The sequence below is a fragment of the Monodelphis domestica genome, chromosome 6 (genome assembly GCF_027887165.1).
Source record: "Monodelphis domestica isolate mMonDom1 chromosome 6, mMonDom1.pri, whole genome shotgun sequence".
Lineage (NCBI taxonomy): Eukaryota > Metazoa > Chordata > Mammalia > Didelphimorphia > Didelphidae > Monodelphis > Monodelphis domestica.
Genome location: NC_077232.1, coordinates 83571452 through 83590540, shown reverse-complemented (window position 1 = coordinate 83590540; position 19089 = coordinate 83571452). Strand labels below are relative to the sequence as shown.

Here is a 19089-nt window from a genome sequence, read left to right as displayed (position 1 = left end):
GTTCTTTCCAAAATCATCCTGTTCATCATTACTTATTAGCAAAATAGTATTCCATCACCATCATATACCACAATTTGTTCAGCCAAATTACCCATTTTAAAAATCTTTTTATCTTCTAACCTCATCCTAGGCTCATAATATTTAGAGCTGGAAGGGATTTGAAAGATCTTTAAGTGTGATCCATTCACATTTTTTAAAAATTTCCCTACCTCATTTAAAGATTTCCAAAAATATTTATTTTCTTAATTACATATATTAACAATTTTCAACATATATTTTCCAAACTTATGAGTTCCAATTTGCCTACCTCCTTCCCTTCCTTTCCCTTCCTACTTCCCAGAGATGGTTAGCAATTTGGTCTGTGTAATACATGTTTTATTATGCAAAGCACATGTCCATATTGGTCACTGTTATAAGACAATATTCATATAAAACCCAAATCTCAAAAAAAGAAACAATAATAAACTAAAGAATCCCAGGTATTTCATATTGTATAGGGTTATTTAAAATAGAACCTCTTTTTCTTTCTCTTGCTGATGGACTTTGTTGGTAATATATAAAAATACTGATGCTTTATAACAAAAATTTATACATTTTTGTATCCTGCAACTTTGCTGAAGTTATTCATTATTTCAACTAGTTTTTAGTTGATTTTCTCAGATTCTCCAAGTATACATCATATCATCTGCAAAGAGTCAAAGTGTAGTTTACTCATTGTCTACTCTATCTCTAGGTCCATCGCTCATTCTGTTTTTCTTTCTTGCTCTGTCTTCTGTCAATGCCCTGGCTATCTCTCATTGCTGAAAGAAAATCTCCCCTTTCCTCTGTCCCATTTCTCTGTAGAGGTGGAAAGGCAGGCAGAATCTTGCCATATAAACAATTAGTCACAGGAGCTGGGGATGTTAGGAAATAGGAAATAGTTTAATATAATATGACATATAGATATAATGAAAATTTAATGTGTATCCCAGAGAAACTTAGGAATGATCAGATCCAGAACAATATATATCATAACATTTTGCACAGAAACAACTTTGAAAGTCTAGATAGGTCACAAAAAAGTCGGGGAACAAACATTTATTAAGTACCTACTGTGTGCCAGGCACTGTCCTAAGTGCTTTTACAAATATGTCATTTGATCCTCATAACAACTCTGTGAGATTGGTGCTATTATATACTTCTCATTTTATAGATGAGGGTACTAAGCAGACAAATTAAATTACTTTTCTTGAATCATAAAGCTTGTGTCTTGAGTCTAAATTTGAACTCAAGTCTTCCTGACTCCAAACCTAGTACTTCATCCACTGTATCACCTTGAGAACTAAAATATCCCTTCCTTCTTCTTTCCTTTCTTGCTCTTTCTTCCTTTCTTGTTCTTCCTCCCTCCCTCCCTCTCTCCCTTCCTCCTTCCCTCCCTCCCTTCCTTCCTCCTTCCCTCCCTCCCTTCCTCCCTTCCTCCCTCCCTTCCTTCTTCCCTCCCTCCCTCCCTCCCTCCCTCCCTCCCTCCCTCCCTCCCTTCCTTCCTCCTTCCTTCCTTCCTTCCTTCCTTCCTTCCTTCCTTCCTTCCTTCCTTCCTTCCTTCCTTCCTTCCTTCCTTCCTTCCTTCCTTCCTTCCTTCCTTCCTTCCTTCCTTCCTTCCTTCCTTCCTTCCTTCCTTCCTTCCTTCCTTCCTTCCTTCCTTCCTTCCCCCATCTTCTTATGTAATACTTTACCTGGATCTATGTGAGGCATCATGGGCAATAGAAAGAGCACTAAATGGCATCAGCAAGCAAAGATTGAGTTCAAAGCCTGACTCTAACACTTTTGTATTCAAGAATAAGCTCATAGATTTAGAGCTGGGAAGTGGCCATGGAGATCATCTAGACCAATTGTTTGAATATTTCCCCTTCTCTTTTATTAGATTTGTCTCACCTTCAGAGAAAGTCCTCTGTTGTAACTGTGCCTAACACACTGCCCTGCACCTAGAATATGCTTGATGATGAATATTCATTTAATTGGCCATTAGAAACGTATTTAGATTTAGTTAGAAAATTATTTAGAATTTATTTGCATTATGGGACTCTATTTTCCCCATTTGGACAACAATAGTTTTAGAGTAAACAATACTGACCCATGCTCATATTAACAGTTTTTAAATCATTTTTCCTCCATCATTTCATCTAATCTCACATGAGGTAGGTAGAATGTTCATTTTGGAGTCAGGTACCTTTGAGTTCAGATCCTACTTCAGATACTTCTCAGTTGTGTGGTCTTGCAAAAGTCACTTAAACCTCCTTCTTAAGTTACTCAAATGGGGATAGTAGTAGTACCTATTCTACACAGCTGTCAGACTCAAACAAGATTATGTATGTAAAATGCTTTGTAAACTTCAAAGTGCGATCTAAATATTAGTTATTAATGTTGTCATCATTATCATTCTCCATGAAATAACCAAAGGAAGGATGCAGGATAGAAATGTTTATAATTCCCATTTTATGGGTGATGTAGTAGAGTCATAGAAATAAGTGATTTGCCCAAGGTCACACAGCCAGAGTAAAATATAGTTCATTAGAATCCAATCCTTTTTTAATTAGTCTGTAAACCATAGAGACTCTCAAATTCCACTAAGTCCTTCCACCTCTAATATTCCATAGTTTTGGTTCTAAGTCTTAAAATGAGCCACATTGTTCATATGCTTTTAAATATCCTTACAGATTACTATTTCAATTAAACATGTATTTATGTTTCCTAACATGACTTTGGACTTTATTACTAGAAGCACAGTGTCCAGAATGAAGGAGGTGATAATTCTGTAGTCCTCTCTGATACTAAGAAAACATCTGTGGTATCGTGTTCACTACCAGGCACCACATTTTAAGAAGAATGTTTAAAATTGGAGAATATCCAGGAGAGGGTAGTAGGGTTATCCAAGGAACTGAGACCTTGCCACTGGAACTTCAGTTGAAGAAGCTGCCAATGTTCAACCTGGAGAAGAGGAGAAAAAGGGAGACCTGATCGCTGCCTTCAAGTACTTGAAAAGCTGTCATATGCAAGAGAAATTAGACTTGGTGTGCTTGGCCCCAGAGGGCAGAGCTAGGAAAAAAAATATGGAGGAAGTTTCAACTTAATGTAAAGGAAAAACTTGGAAGGTAATGCATTCACTATTACTGGAAGTCTCAGGCAAAGGCTGGAAGACCACTTGTTGGAGATGTCATAAAGAAGATTCCTATTCAGGAATGATTGCAAAAGGTGGCATCTGGTGACCCTTCCAGTTCTAAATTCTATGGCTTAGTCAGTGCTCAGGCTTATTTTAGGAACTGTGTAAAACAGAAGAGAAGGCATAATCTCTGCCATGTATTTGGGAAAACGAGACCAACATGAATCAATAATTAGCCAACTATATAAAAGGTAGTGGCTAGATGGCTCAGCGGATAGAGTGCAAGATCTGGATTCAGGCAGATTCATCTTCCTAAAAGTTCAAACCTGGCCTCAGGCACTTACTAGCTGGGCAATTCACTCAATCCAATTTGCCTTGGTTTCCTCATCTGTAAAATGAGTTGGGGAAGGAAACAGCAAACCATTTCAGTATCTTTGCTAAGAAAACTACAAATAAGGGAAGAAAGAGCCAGACAAAACTGAACATGACTGACCAGCTCCTGATGTGAAATAGAGACAGTGAGTGACATGGAAGATGAGGAAAAAGAGAGCTCATGGTAGGGTAGGAAGACCACACATCAATAGTTGATGTGCAAGTTAAACTGGGTATTAATGGTAGGAGTGGCTAAGAGAGGCTGATTGGTTGACTGGCTGTCCTTTGTAGTCAAAGAGGACTAAATTGGCATCACTATGTAGGACTCAATGTACAGTGTGTCCAACTGTGGCTGATGAAACCAATATGAGCGTGGGAGGCTCTCCCACAGGTTGGGCATGAATAGCCCATATGCTAAGATAGGCAGAAAGGATGAGGAAGGAAGGTATGGAAGGACAAGTAGTTAAAGAATATTCTGGACAGAAGTAGAAATGAGCAGTGAAGAGCCAAAGAAGACCCCTGTACTCCTATTTCCCCAAATATAGAACAGCCTACATTCCCATCTTTAGGAGGGCACTAAATGTCCCTCCTGCCTTTAAGATTCTTCCTCTTCACTGCCACCCCTCAATTTCTCTTGTTTCCTTGAAGACTTCATTCTAATTACGCATTCTGCAGAAAGCACTTTTTAGCTGTGCCCCTGCTTTTTTCTTCCTGGGAATTAACTTCAATTATATATTTTGTAGAAACATTTTATTTGCGTGTTCTCTCCCTATTAAAATATTAACTCTTTGAGGCAGGAACTGTTTCTGATATTTATATTTCTTTCTTTTTTTGTATCACCAGTACTCACCCTGACTCCTGGCACATTTTGATCACTGAAATGCTTGGTGATCTACTAATTTAGCAATGAGCTATACAATCAGGTTACAGAGGAAAATGAATCTGTTGATGTTCAAGATGATTTGTAAAGGGACAGACTAGAGGCCATTACAAAAGTCATTGTGAAAAGTGATAGGGCTTAATCTAGGGAACTCCTCTAGGGATGGAGTAAAGGAAATAATTTTCAGGTCATCCAGGACACTGATCTGGTTATCTGGAATGGTGGGTTTCACAGATGGGTATGAAAAGAAGAAAAAGGAGATATAATAAAAAGACATTTATTTTCCTCTTCCAATTCCAAGAGACTTCTCTTTGGGCTGTGAAAGCAGAACCAAGACCAAATACTGACCTTTATGGGGAAAGAACCATAGAGCACCCAAGATATTGACATTCATAATAAAATCTAATCATGGTAGGAATTAAATTGTCAGAACTAAAAGGGAACTAAACATAGGATATCAGTGCTCGAAGGAATCTTAGAAGACAGACCATTAATGCAGATATCAATGCTGGTGAAGACTGAGGCCAAGAGAAGGGAAACAACTTGTTCAAGGTCTGTATTAATGTCAGAGTCAAGACAAGAACTGAAATGAAACTTGGTTTTATCAGGCTCCAGGTTGCTTTGGATAGCATAAAGTAGGGGACAGAGTCAGGAGACCTAATATCAAAAGGATTCAAATACTGCCTCAGATAATTAATAGCTTTGTGACCTTTGGTAATTCACTTAATTTCTCTGTGCCTTAGTTTTGCCACCTAACACTGAAGAAGAAGGAGTGGACTTACTGACCTTTAAAGTGCCTTCCAGCTCTAAATCTATCCATATAATTCCCTTTCCCTTCTTGTCCACTGTTCCCTAAATGACTTCCATGCCACGGTCATAAATCATTGAATGACAAACAGAGGGAAAAGCTCCGTGCCCTGAGGAATTCATTTAAGAGGTGGCATGGGTGCAGAATGGTTCAAAGGGTCTGGACACTGGAGGAGAGGTGATCAATAGATAGTGATTGCAAGAAGTTTCATTTGAGCCTAGATTTCCTCCCCAAATCACTTTGATCTATTCTCCAAAATCCCATCCCAGGTAGTTTTGCCTGTTTTCTACCCTTCTCCTGCCCTCTGGAATTGTTCTTCTCCAGTGTAGAGTTTTGAAGTTTGAAGGCAAATTTCCCCTTCCCAGTGATGGAATGTGTCAGCTTTGCCTGTGCTACATAAACCACTGAGCACCAATAAGGCCAAGCAGTATAAAGGAAAGAACTCAGGGTTGGGAGTCAGGAAGACTGAGTTCTAATCCTAATTCTGTCACTAACATGCTCTGTGATTGTCAGGTAATCATTTGATCTCTTTAGGTCTCCGAATTCTCATCTGTAAAATGAAATGTCTGTAATAACTGTCATCTGATTTCTAGGGACCTGTCTACTACCTCTGACATTCTATCCTTCAGAGCTTCAAATTCCTGCATCTCTAATGGAGTTAATAATACTTACACTGCCTACTTCACAGGATTCATGCAAAGAAAGTGATTTTCAAGTTATTAAATGTTAAATAAATATGAATTATCATTATTATTTCTATTTGTCTTCTAGATCTCATGTTCTATGTTCCAAGATCCCTTGCAGCACTGACATTCTTATCCTATGACTCTTATCTAGATTGTCAATACATGTCATCTCCCCACTCTATGGATTATTTTGGATGCTCTATTCTTAGACCAAAGATACTTAATCTGGAATTTATTAACTTAAAAATATTAATTTCAAAACTGAAATTTCAATATAATTGTCTCCCTTTGTAATCCTCTGCATTTTATTTTATGCATTTGAAAATATTATTCTGATGAGAGAATCATAGGTTTCACCAGACTGCTTAAGGGGTCCATAGCATGAAAAAAAGATAAAAGATTCTTGTCTTAAGCCTTCCACATTTCTGGGATGCCTTTCTTAAGGGGAAATGACCAGAACTCTCACACCGCAGAATCCAGGTATTGGAGCATTTGGTCTCTAACTTTATCCAAGGGAATTTAGACCTCTAGTGTTCATTTCTTAGCATTTACAAAGAAAAAAAAGATGAACTGAGTAAAATCAAATCATTAAGAACTCACCTCCATCATGCTCACTCCAATCCTTAGTTACTCTTCAAATCCACATGGGATAATTTACCTCCTTTGTCTGAATTTTCCCTAACCTCCAAGACCAAGATTATGCTTCCCTTCTTCCAGGTAGTCCTTCTGATCACTTTCTGATCACCTCTCTGATCTTTTCTTGTTAAAAATACCTGCAATTTCTACTATCTGTATAATTTGTGTAGCATTCATTGCCCAGCCTAATTTTGCATCCCTATACAATTTTTGAGTGTAAGATGTGATTGATGAAAACATGAGAAGAGAATAAGCTTTCACACACAGAGATGACTTTCAGACCACATTTTTGCAGCTGAATGAGAGGAGCAGGAACCACAAGATCCTGTTGTGTCTATTACTTGAATTTCTCTAATTGATGTAGAATAAAATGTAACCTCTAACAAATTGTTCCTATCACATATATTAAGGACACATAAAATTCCATGAGAGATGTGACTGTAGACACAATATTGTCCAACTATTTTAAAAAATATATTAAGGGGGCAGCTGGGTAGCTCAGTGGATTGAGAGCCAGTCCTAGAGATGGGAGGTCCTGGGTTCAAATCTGGCCTCAGACACTTCCCAGCTATGTGACCCCGGGCAAGTCACTTGACCCCCATTGCCTAGCCTTTACCACTCTTCCACCTTGGAACCAATACACAGTATTGATTCCAAGACAGAAGGTAAGATTTAAAAAATAAATAAATAATAGTATTGAGTAAGGTATATATCAAGAAGATATGTGTTGGAGGGGGAGACCTCTTAGTTAGCTCATCTTAGACAAACACTGAAGCTAGACAATGGGCAGGAAGGATTCCAAAATTGAATGAGATAAGAGTACCAAGAAAAAATTAATATAAAGCACCACATCATACCATTCAAGAAGTGAAAGAGACCTCCAGATTTCCATTCCATGAGAGTAATTCTAGTCTTTCATTCAAAGCAAAGGTTTGCTGTCCCCATCATCCTGAAAGGCAGTCAATTAGCTTTTGCCTCCGTTTTTAAATAAACATTAATAACTATATAATAAATAGCTGCTATGGACCAGGCCCTGTGATTACTGATGGAGATATAAAAAAGTAAAAGGACATAGCCATTGACTTCAAGAAGTTTATAAATCTATTAGGGGCCGATTATGATAGGTTGTTATTGTTTAATCATTTCAGTCCTGTCCAATTCTTTGTAACTCCATTTGGGGTTTTCTTGGTACAAAGATTCTTTTACATATGAGGAAACTGAGGCAAACATGGTTGCACAGCTAGTAAGTGTCTGGAGCTAGGTTTGAACTCAGGAAGATGTCTTCCTGATTAAAGATCCAATTCTCTATTCACTATACCACCTAGCTGCCCCTCTGACAGGTACTTAAGTAAATATTACTTAGTAAAGAGCAAAGGCATAAATTTGAAAGCTTTCTTCATTTATCTCTGAACAACATAGATATTAAAAAACTAAGGATTAAAAGTGGGTTAAGTCTTTGGTTAATTTAATATTGCATGTTATATTTGTAAACTTTTAAAATGCTTTATTTTTCAAGTAAGTGTTTTTTTAATTAATTTGTCCTTCCCACTCTACATTCCCATTCTCATTAAGCAAATACTCTTTAATGCATAGCCCAGCAAAACAAATTATTCCATCAACTATGTTCAGAAGTGCATATCTCTTTCTATGTTTCAAGCCCATCACCTCTCTATTAAAAGGAGAGTGGCGTGTTTCATCTTTATTTTTCTGGACTTGGTTTAACATTGCACTAATTAATTCCAAAGTTATTCAAAGAAGTTTTGTTCTACAATGTTATTGTATATAAATTTTCCTCCTAGTTCTTCTCACTTAATTCTGCATTACTTTGCAAAGATCTTTCCACCTTCCTTTGAATTCTTCATTTCAACACTTCTTATGACATAGAAATATCCATCCCATTTATTAATACAGCACAATTGTTTAGTCTTTTTCCAATAGAATGCCATCTTAGTTTTGTATTTGGGGTCATCACAAAGTTAGCTAAAAGAAATATTTTTGTACCTATGCATCTTTTTTCCTCTTTCTTTGATTTCTTTGAGGTATAAGTCTAGTAATATTATATATCAAAGGATTATTCTCATTTTGGTAACTTTCTGGTCATTGTTCTAAATTGTTTCCCAGTATGACTGAACCAATGAACAAATAGTATACCAGAGTATCTATTTTTACGTATTTTAACACTTGTTATTTTTATCTTTTATCATGTTTGCCAGTCTCATCTTTGCCAAAATTCCTTTAATTTGCTTATCTTCAATTATTAGTAATTTAGGACATTTTTTTCCGTGTGATTATTGATAACATACTTTGCTCATTTATTGATTGGGTAATGGCTCTTTGTCTTAGACATTTGAATCCATTCCTTAAATATATTGGAATGGACATCTTTATTAGAGAAAGTTGTTATAAAGATTCCCCCACCCCACCCAGTTACCTATTTGCCCTTCTTATTTTTACTAAAATAGATTTTAAGTTTTACACAATAAATATTTATTTTTATCTTATATGATTTTCTATCAATATTTTAAAAACAAGTTCTTTTATGAGATGAGAAAAAGTATCTAGGCCAAGTAACCTTTGAATCAGAGGTCCTCTAATTAAAAAAAAAAGTCTAAGTCCATTCTGGGGAATTTTAGACTATTCTGATTCATTTCCAGCAAACCTCAAATCTAGATATTTTAGTATCTGCTGCTCTTCATGCCCTAATTATTGTTAGCATGTTCAAAGCCTAAACTAGTTTATTTATAAGTAAGAAAACCCAGACAGTGTTCATATTATAACTAATAGAGAGTAACTGTATATAACATTTAGAGACACCCCACCCCACTCCAAAAGAACTGTAAGTTCCCAATTATTTATAATATTGGAAGGTAGGGATCCAACAGGGAATGTTCACAAGGAGCTTTTCCTTGTAGGCATTCTCCTTCTTTTCTCCCATGTTGCAGAGCAGTTGTTCCAATCACTCCTCTATTGCTGCCATTTTCACATTTCTGCGTTGTTAGTTCTGCAACCCAAATCTCTTGAAGTTCTCTTAAGGTAGCAGAAAATGGCAATAATTTCTTTTTCTGGGGGCCAGACAGCTCTTCATCTCCAGAATCTCTGGCAGCCTGCATCACAGTTCAAAATATAGCATTGCAGGTCTCCTAGGGACACAGTTCCTAACACATTTCACAAATGGGTTTCCTTTCCCAATCCTAAATTGGCTAAGAGTGACTTCGCAGTCTGATGATTTCTTTCTCATCTTTCCAAAGAGTATAGTCCCCACTTTGAGCAATGTTCCCCATAGGCTTAGAGGTTCTGGAAAGTTCTCCATAGTATTGGGATCTCCAACATTTCTTTCTGGGGCAATTTAGCAGAATTACCTAAGTTTGGCAGAGTGGTGCTTCCAGTGCTACAATGGGGTAGGATGGGAGAAAAAAAAGCCTTATAGTCTTGGTTACATACCTTGTCTTGTGTTTTCTGCTAGATTCTAAGCTCCCTAAGGGTAGACATCTTTTCACTGATAAATTATGTCTTTCAGCATTTATCACAGCACTTCATGTAGAAAGTATCTGATAAGTGCTAAGAGCATGGAAATGTTGACTTTGGGACAAGCTATCCTCCACTGAACAGAGGAGCCAGATAGAATATTCCCAACTTAGCCAAATAATAATAATAATAGTAATAATAACAATGTTCAGTCAATTAGTCATGTCCTACTCTTTACAACCCTGTGGACCATAGCACACCAATTCTATTCATAGGGTTTTCTTGGTAAAGATTCTGGAGTGATTTGCCTTTTCCTTTTTCAGTGGAGTAAGACAGACAGATACTCAGGGTCAGACAACTGGGAAGTGTCTGAGGCCATATTTAAAATGAGGTCTTCCTGAGTCTAGGCCTGGAACTCTGTCCACAAAGCCATCTAGTGGTCCCTAATAATAATAAAATAATGACAATAATAGCTAACATTTGTAAATTGCTCAGTATGTGCCTGGTATTATACAAAGCACTTTACAATCATTATCCTGTTTGATCCTCATAACAACCTTGGAAGATGAGTACTATTATTATCTCCATTTAACAAATGAGAAAACTGAAGCAAGCAGAGGTTAAGTAACTCATCCAAAGTCACACCAATATTGGGCTAGTGGCAGAATCAGGACCAGAATGCAGGACTTCTGGACTTGGTCTCTTTCTACTACTTCACAATACAAGTGTCTACTTAAAGAATAGCCAATTCATATCAAAGCAAAATATTTTATTTACATCTTTTTTTCATTATATTCATTTCCAAATAGAAATGTCTCCCAGTTTACCCAGTGAATTTATTCACTCTAGTAAATAATTTTAAAATAGAGAAAAAAAGAATAGTTCAGTCAAATTAAGAAATCAATCAAGTCTGAAAGTGTATGTGATATTTCACATCCATGGCCTTCCATCTCTGCAAAGAAAGGAGTAAGGTAAAATAAAATTATATATTTTAAATTTATTTTATTTTAGTATAAATTTATTTATTTTTATTTATTATAATAAAATTATATATTAAGTGTCTACTATGTAATAAGCCATATGTTGGGCAATGGGAAAACAGGTTCTGACTTCAAGGACCTTACAATATAATATATGCAACTTGCTAAGAAATGGAAAATAACTTCTCAGGGAAGAATCAGGCAACATTCTGGGTGATATTTGGAGAGGGGGAGATCACCTTCAAGTGGAGGATTCAATGGAGTGGTGGCCCCTAAACTGGGCTTCAAAAGCCTTTCCAGACATGAGGATTTGAAGCAGGAGAGAGGGAGCTCATCCATGGAGACAGGAAAGAGTAGGTTGATAATAGAGTGCTGGACTTGGAGTCAGGAAAAAGAAAGGAAGGAAGGAAGGAAGGAAGGAAGGAAGGAAGGAAGGAAGGAAGGAAGGAAGGAAGGAAGGAAGGAAGGAAGGAAGCAAAGAAGGAAGCAATGAAGGGAGGAAGAAAGGGAGGAAGAATAAAAAAACAAAAAAAGAAAGTCTAGATAAACTAGTAGTATATCAGCAGGGTTTGTCAGGATATGCAATACTCCACACTCATAGTTCTTCATCTATGAAATAAAAGGAGTGAAGTATGTTCTAAATTTATAAATTCTTCCTCTGGACCAAGCCTGGTTATTATAAATATCGATCATCCACTTTCTCTTTTTTTTCCTTTTTATTTATATTATTATAGTTATTATATATGTTGCTTTCCTGATTCTGCTGACTTCACTTATGTCAGTTTATGTATCTACTCATGCTTGGAAATATTCATATTACAGCAGTGTTTCATTATATTTATGTTTTGTAATTTGCTTGTTTAGTTATTTCTTAATTGATATTAACTCCTTCATTTCCTCAGAGGAAGAAACAAAAGACTAAAAAGGAGAAGGTACTGGCTTCAGGTTGTAAAGGGACTTTATGGAGTTAGAGTCCCTCTCTCTTACCTCCTAGCTTTGTGTTCATACCTCCACACCAAGTTATTAGTTAGCTCAAAGAGCCCTGGATTTGGAGTCAGGGGTCCTGGCTTCAAATGTGAGTTCTTCCCCTTGTTACTTGTATAACATAGAGGCATCCCGGTGGTCCAGTGGATCAAATGGTAGGCCTGGAATCTGGAAGTGTGAATTTGACCTCAGAAATTTACTAGCTGTGAGATCCTACCTTAGCTTTCTTAACCTTGTTTGCCTTAGTTTCTTCAACTGCAAAATGAGGGTAATAATGCTACCTACCTCCCAGAATTGTTGTAGGCACCCTTTGCTCAGTCCATAGGGAAGTTTGGTAGAGTCAGAGGAGGGTCCCAGGTCAGGAAAGGGGACTGAAATCAGATTTCCAAGATGCCTAGGAGGAAGTATCTTATTTCTCATGTTATTGCATACCTATGAACCATGGGGAAAGAGGCTCTGATTTATTCCTTTCCCTGGAAAAGGGCTCAGCCATCCTTCAAGTAGGGAATCTAGTCCTCCCTGAACATTGACCCCACATATATGCATGCATATAGATGAACATAAATGCACAGAGAATGCACATACATTTATATACATGTATGTATATTATGTACATATGTGTATATAGTTATATATATGTGTGTGTGTGTGTGTGTGTAGGAACCTTACACTGCTATCCCCATAATACAAATGAGGAATAAAGGAAGGAAGCAAGCATTTATTAAATGCCTACTATGTTCCAGGTACCATGATAAGCACTTTATAAGTATTGTTTAATTTCATCTTCACAACGACCCCAGGAGAAGTTCCTTTTATCCCCATTTTACAAATGAGGAAACTGAGGCAAATAATTTTAATGACTTGTCCAAAGTCATACAGCTAGAAAAAGTTCGAGGATGGATTTGAACTTGGGTCTTACTGACTTCTTTCTTTGTGAAACAAAATTCTTCATGCCATGACCCCTTCCTACATTTCTAGTCTTCTTACTTTAACTCTCTTCTATAAGCTCTATCAGCCAGTGATATCAGAGTGTATGTTGTTCTTTGTCCTGAACCTTCCCATTGTCTGATTCTGTACCTTTTCACTGACTGCCCTCCCCTGCCTGGAACTTGCTCGCTCCTTCTGAAAATATCTCCACCATCCAATTTCTCTCACTTTCAATGCCTTCTCTGAGATGACCTTTCATTTTCCCTCTCTATAGCTCATTTGTAGTTATTAGCATGTTAGTGATACCTATTGGAATGTAAGTACTTAAGGACTCCAGACTGTATTTTTCTCTTTATGTGTATCTCCATTTCCTATCACTGTTGCTTGCAAATAGTAAACACTATAAATGGGTTGTTTTGGGTTTTTTTGGACTGCCTGATCATTTCTAGTAGATTTTACCCCCAAAGAAATGTTAGGAGTTTCAGAGGAAATGCTTTGCCCTCCATCCTGCCCCTCTGATGGTCATGGCTCTGGACTTGCCTAGAAATATTAAGAAAGTAATTTCTCTCTCATCTTATTCCTGCATTTCTCCATCCCCTTGCCATAATACAATAGAAGCACCAGAGACATTGGCCCATGAAAATTACTGTTGAGAAGTTCCTGAATACTGAGTGTTCTTGAGCTCCTCTGGAACAGTCACAGCTTTCATTGGCTAACACGGGTGAATTGAGTAGTTATACCAAGGAAAAATTAATGAACAGTTCAGTAGCTTTTTAGTATGGTTTTGCTAATGCAAGCCATATACAATCAGCTGCTAGATAAGTGTTTATTTGTTTGCAATGTTTTTATATTTTTATTTTTTTAAGAAATAAGGAAAAGTGGTTGTTAACTTGTGAGTAATGTAAGTGGAGGAGTTCTTGAGTGTTGAAAGAATATGTACATGCATATATACACCTCATTCAGTCTAATGAGATTCAAAATTGCATATTTGTCTGCCCATAAAATTATACTTCTACCAAGGGTGTAGAAGAGGAAATAAGGCCAGGAAAAAGAATGATATCCTTGATGAAAAACAGCATAACCTGGATTCAATTTGTTTTTTGCTTTTTGTAGCCTGCCCCCATCAGTAAACGATATGTGTGACATTATGGAAAAGAGTATTGGTTATGGAGTTGGTTGATCTGGATTCAATCTTTTTTCAGATACTATGTGATCTTGGGGAAGTCTCTGAACTCATTTTTTTCTCTTTCATTAAATAAAGAAGTAGACTAAATGGCTCTTCAGATTTCTTCCCAACAATAAATCTACGATCCTATTATCATTAAAAGAGGGGATTGGGATAGATGATTCTTTCATCTCTAAATCTATGATCTTAGGATACATATGATAATTTCAGAAAGAAAGGGAACATATTTGACTGGTAACTGACAGATATCTCTTTTCTTCCCCTTCCCCCTCCCTTCCTTCCCTCCTTCCTTCCCTCTTTCTTTCTTTCTTTCTTTCTTTCTTTCTTTCTTTCTTTCTTTCTTTCTTTCTTTCTTTCTTTCTTTCTTTCTTTCTTTCTTTCTTTCTTTCTTTCTTTCTTTCTTTCTTTCTTTCTTTCTCTCTTTCTCTCTTTCTCTCTTTCTCTCTTTCTCTCTTTCTCTCTTTCTCTCTTTCTCTCTTTCTTTCTTTCTTTCTTTCTTTCTTTCTCTCTTTCTCTCTTTCTCTCTTTCTCTCTTTCTCTCTTTCTTTCTTTCTCTCTTTCTCTCTTTCTCTCTTTCTTCTTCTTTCTTTCTTTCTTTCTTTCTTTCTTTCTTTCTTTCTTTCTTTCTTTCTTTCTTTCTTTCTTTCTTTCTTTCTTTCTTTCTTTCTTTCTTTCTTTCTTTCTTTCCATTCTCCCTTACTTTTTGTCTTAGACTCAATATTGTGTATTGGTTCCAAGGTAGAAGAGCAGTTAGGGCTAGGTAGCTGGGGTTAAGTGACTTACCCAGGGTCACATAGCTAGGAAGTGTCTGAAGCCAGAATTGAACCTAGGTCCTCCCATCTCCAGGTCTGGCTCTCAATCCACTGGGCCACCTAGCTGTTCCCTACTCTTTTCTTAAAGAGAAAAAGTGTTTGTTTTTCTTCTCCCAAGAAGAAAAATAAACTAAGGATTTTTTTCCACTTAATCTGAAGATTTGTTGTAAGAAAGTTGAAACTTGTAAATTTTTAACAACCAGTTCTCCAGAAAATAAAATATGCATGCTATATATTTTTAAGTTGAATATGTATTATTAAATTTTTTTCCAACACTTTCTTAAAAAAGACAATCAACAAAATCATAGATCAAGCCCTTGTTTCTAATGTTTGCTGATTCTTGAGGTGTAAAATGCACACATTGAATATTTACCAAGTTATCCCAAGCTACTGGTAATTGACTCCTCCATAGCACTTTACATATATCACCTAGTTTGATCTTTATAAGTGTAATTATTTCTCAAATGAGAAAAATGAGACTAAAAGGTTTGACATTTTATCTGAGATCACATAGCTAGTCTGAAGCAGAATTTGAATTCTGGTCTTTCTGACTTCATGTGTAACACTTTAGCCCTTATAACTCTAAATATGGTATGGTAGAAAGTACATTGGAACAAGAGTCCAGAGACAATCTAGCCTCTGTTACTGCCTCCATGTAAGATTGTGAACAAGTAACTTCCCCTCAGGGTGACTCAATATTTTTTATTTGTAAAAATAAAAAGAGATCAGATGAGATCTTTAAGGGAAGTTTCAGAGTAAAGTCTATGATCTCATGATCTTCCCTGAATCAGTTTCCTCATCTGTAGAAAGGGAAAAATATAGAATTATTTCATGAGGGGCAGCTATGTGGTTCAAAGGATTAGAGCACTGGACCTTGAATCAGGAAGAATCATCTTCTTGAGTTCAAACCCAGACTCAGAAACTTACTAGATGTGTGATCCTGGGCAAGTCACTTAACCCTGTTTCTCTCATTTCCTTATTCATAAAATAAGCTGTAGAAAGAAATGGGAAACTACTCCAGTATTTTTTGCTAAAAAAAAATCCCAAATGAGGTAACAAAGAGTTAGATATGACTCAAGAGACTGAACAAGAACAAGATTCATAAGGGTTTTATGAATATGAAACTAGATAGAAGGAAACAGTGACTACAATTGATCTTATTACCTGATTTTGAAAGGGCTTATCTATGGCTAGAGAGCCCATTTTAACTGGGACGATTTCTAATTAAACCCTATTTGTAGCTCTGACTGTTAGAATACAGGCATTTTTACATTCTTCCAAAGATAAAGAATGATCCTTAACTGTTACCTGTTGCCTCATATGTCTCTCCATATCCCCCATACTAAAAGAATAATTAAAACCCCATAAAATCCTAGACTCTTAGATTTGTGAACTTTAAAACAAGGATCACAAAATAATAGTTCTGGTACATACCTTAGAACATAGAATAAAATGAAAGATCTGGAAGAAACCTTAGGATCTTGAATTTTAGAACTGGCATGTGCATTAGAATATAGAATATAGAATGTCAGAACTGGAAGGGAACTTAGAATGTACAACATAGAATTCTAAAGCATTGGGAAGATGTTGCAATAGTCTATGAAAGAAAAGCCATTTCCCAATTAAGCCATTTCCCAAATAAATGGTCAAAAGATATGAATAGATAGTTTTTAGAGGAATAAATCCAAGATGTCAATAGCCATATGAAAAAAAAGCCCCAAATCACTAATAACAAAAGAAATTAATACTGAAACAAGTCTGAGATAACTCCTTATACCCCTCAGATTGGCTAAGATGTTAAAGAAGGAAAATGATAATTTCTGGAGGGAATGTAGAAAAATAAATACATTAATGCATTGTTGGTGGACCTGTGAATCAATCCAATGATTCTAGAAATTGATTTGGAAGTATTTCCAAAGAGTTATCAAACTATGTACCCAAACTACTGACCCAGCAATGCCACTACAAAGGGTATACATCAAAGAGATAAAAGAAAATGGGAAGACATACAAATTTGCATATATGTCCAAATTTGCAAATACATACAAAAATATTTATAGCAGTTCCTTCTGTGGTGGCAAAGAATTGGCAACTTGAGGAGACAAAAACTCATCAGTTGGGGAGAGGCTGAACAAATCATGGTAAATGAACATGATGGAATACTATTGTATTGTGAAAAATAATGGAGAAGGTTTTATTGAAACCTAATTAGACTTGTATGAACTGATGGGAAGTAAATTAAGTAGAAATGATGAAAAATGGAATCCTCATATAGATAAAGAGCTGATGAAATAAGTGGGAATGAAAGCATATTTTCTTCTCTTTCTTTGCTTTTTTCCTTTTTTTTTTGATCTGACTAAAATGGAAAGTTGTTTTGCTTGATTATACATATTTGTAATGGGATTTGTCTTCCTTGACTTCTCAGTGGGTGGAGTGAGGGAGAGAATTCCCCCTAAAAATAAGATTGAATTTTTAAAAATAGTCTATCAAGAAGCAATGAAGATGGGGGAAGATAGGTAGCACAGTGGAAAAGTGTCAGGCCTGATGTCAGGAGGATCTGGGTTCAAATCCAGCTTCAGATATTTCTTAGATGTGTGATCCTGGGCAAGTCACTTAACCCCAAATACCTAGTCCTTACCACTCTTCTTCCTCAAATTCAATATTCATGATCAATTCTAAGACAGAAGGCAAAGGTTTAAAAAAGAAAAAAATAATAAAGGTAATACCTGAGCTTTCTCATGAAGAAAATAAGATATTTTATAAGGTAGAGATTAGGAAGGAATCTATTCCAAGTCTGGAGGATGACCAATACAAAATGGGGATGGGAGATAAAATACAATGGGTGAAGCATAGTAAGAGCCAATTTCATTAGACTGTAGACTAAGGGAAAGAAAGTAATATATGATGATGTTGAAAATGTAGATTGGAGTAACATTATAAATGACATTAAAATATAAACAGGAATTTAGGGGCAATAGGGAGCTAATGAAGATTTTTTTAATTAGGGTTGTAAAATGGTAAGAACTTACAGTTAAAGTGTATAATAATTAAAGTTTGAGATACTAAGAATCTAGTAGTGAAAAATAGTTCTACATCCAACTTTCTTTCCATAAGGAAATACACCTATCAGTTCCCAAATATCCTCACATGGTGTGATATGTAGTGTCTTCCAGGTATGATAATACAGGTAAGAAGCACTAAAGGTCCGAATTGGGGTAATAACTGAAAGTAATGAGTAGAGGATGGGAAAGTACAATGATCAAGATTAGAAACCAATTAGATATTTGTAATGAGAGAGAGTGTGGAGTCAAGATTCATGATTTATATTGAAGAGTACTCATAAGAGAAAGATCTTTTATTCCAGTTCCCTTTGTTTTTAAGAGGAAAAACCAGAGGCATAGAGAAATGAGTAATGTGTCCAAAGTTATGAATTTATAGCAGAGCCTGGATTCAATTTCAGCTTTCTTGACTGAGGGTTGGGAGGGGGAGAGACTGCCTTTTTTTCCCCTTAAACTATGTAGAAGAGATACTGAATAAGGAGAATGAAATGGGGTGTGGGAGGGTAGGGACTGTGCTTAAGAAATCTTTCATCTAATTCCATGATTGCGCTATGGGCCATCCAGGTATCTTTCAAGAACTCAAGATATAAGTAATATAAAGAAACAAACAAAACTTACCCAGACTTCCAATTCCATCTCCTTTCCCTTCAAAATAAACATGGTGCACTGTGCTGGTAGTTCTCTGTGAACAATTAAAGCTAAGTCATTACTAATTATCTTGCAGAGGAATCAGCTGTTGCCCATTGTGATATTATATTCACCTTAATATTGGAGCTTTAAATGAAAACTCTTCATTAGAGAAGATAAGTTGGCCATGGTAAAATGCTAATCATCTCTCTCCATTACTCCCAAAAGGGAAGAGGAAGGACTTTGCTCCCAAGGGAGGGGGAGGACTTCCCTGCTAATGTTTTTGGGTTTTGTAAAACTTTTATTCAGAGTGTTTGTCACGTCTGCTGCTGGAGTGGAATAGGAAATCATTACTTGAAAAGGGGATGACTGATGTTTCAGGGTGTCTGCCCATGCCTTTAGAATGGGAACATTCCTTCAACCCAAGTATGCATGGTTAAGCCTAACAATGTCTGGTATGACCAGGAGAAGGATGCAGAGGTTAATAAAACTCCCCTGTTCTGAATCATTTGTACTCTGCAGCTAAGAAAA

The 19089-nt window shown here is 36.4% G+C and overlaps 1 long non-coding RNA gene across 1 annotated transcript in view; it reads right to left on the bottom strand.

Annotated features, from left to right (window-relative positions):
• Positions 1-18837, bottom strand: part of LOC103094959 (uncharacterized) — a 36506-nt gene extending 17669 nt beyond the window's left edge. The window contains exons 1-2 of the long non-coding RNA XR_469236.2: positions 18693-18837; positions 18550-18613 (exon numbers count right to left, since the gene is read on the bottom strand). This is a non-coding gene — a long non-coding RNA (uncharacterized LOC103094959). The remainder of the gene's footprint in view (positions 1-18549; positions 18614-18692) is intronic.
• Positions 18838-19089: the final 252 nt, after the last annotated feature.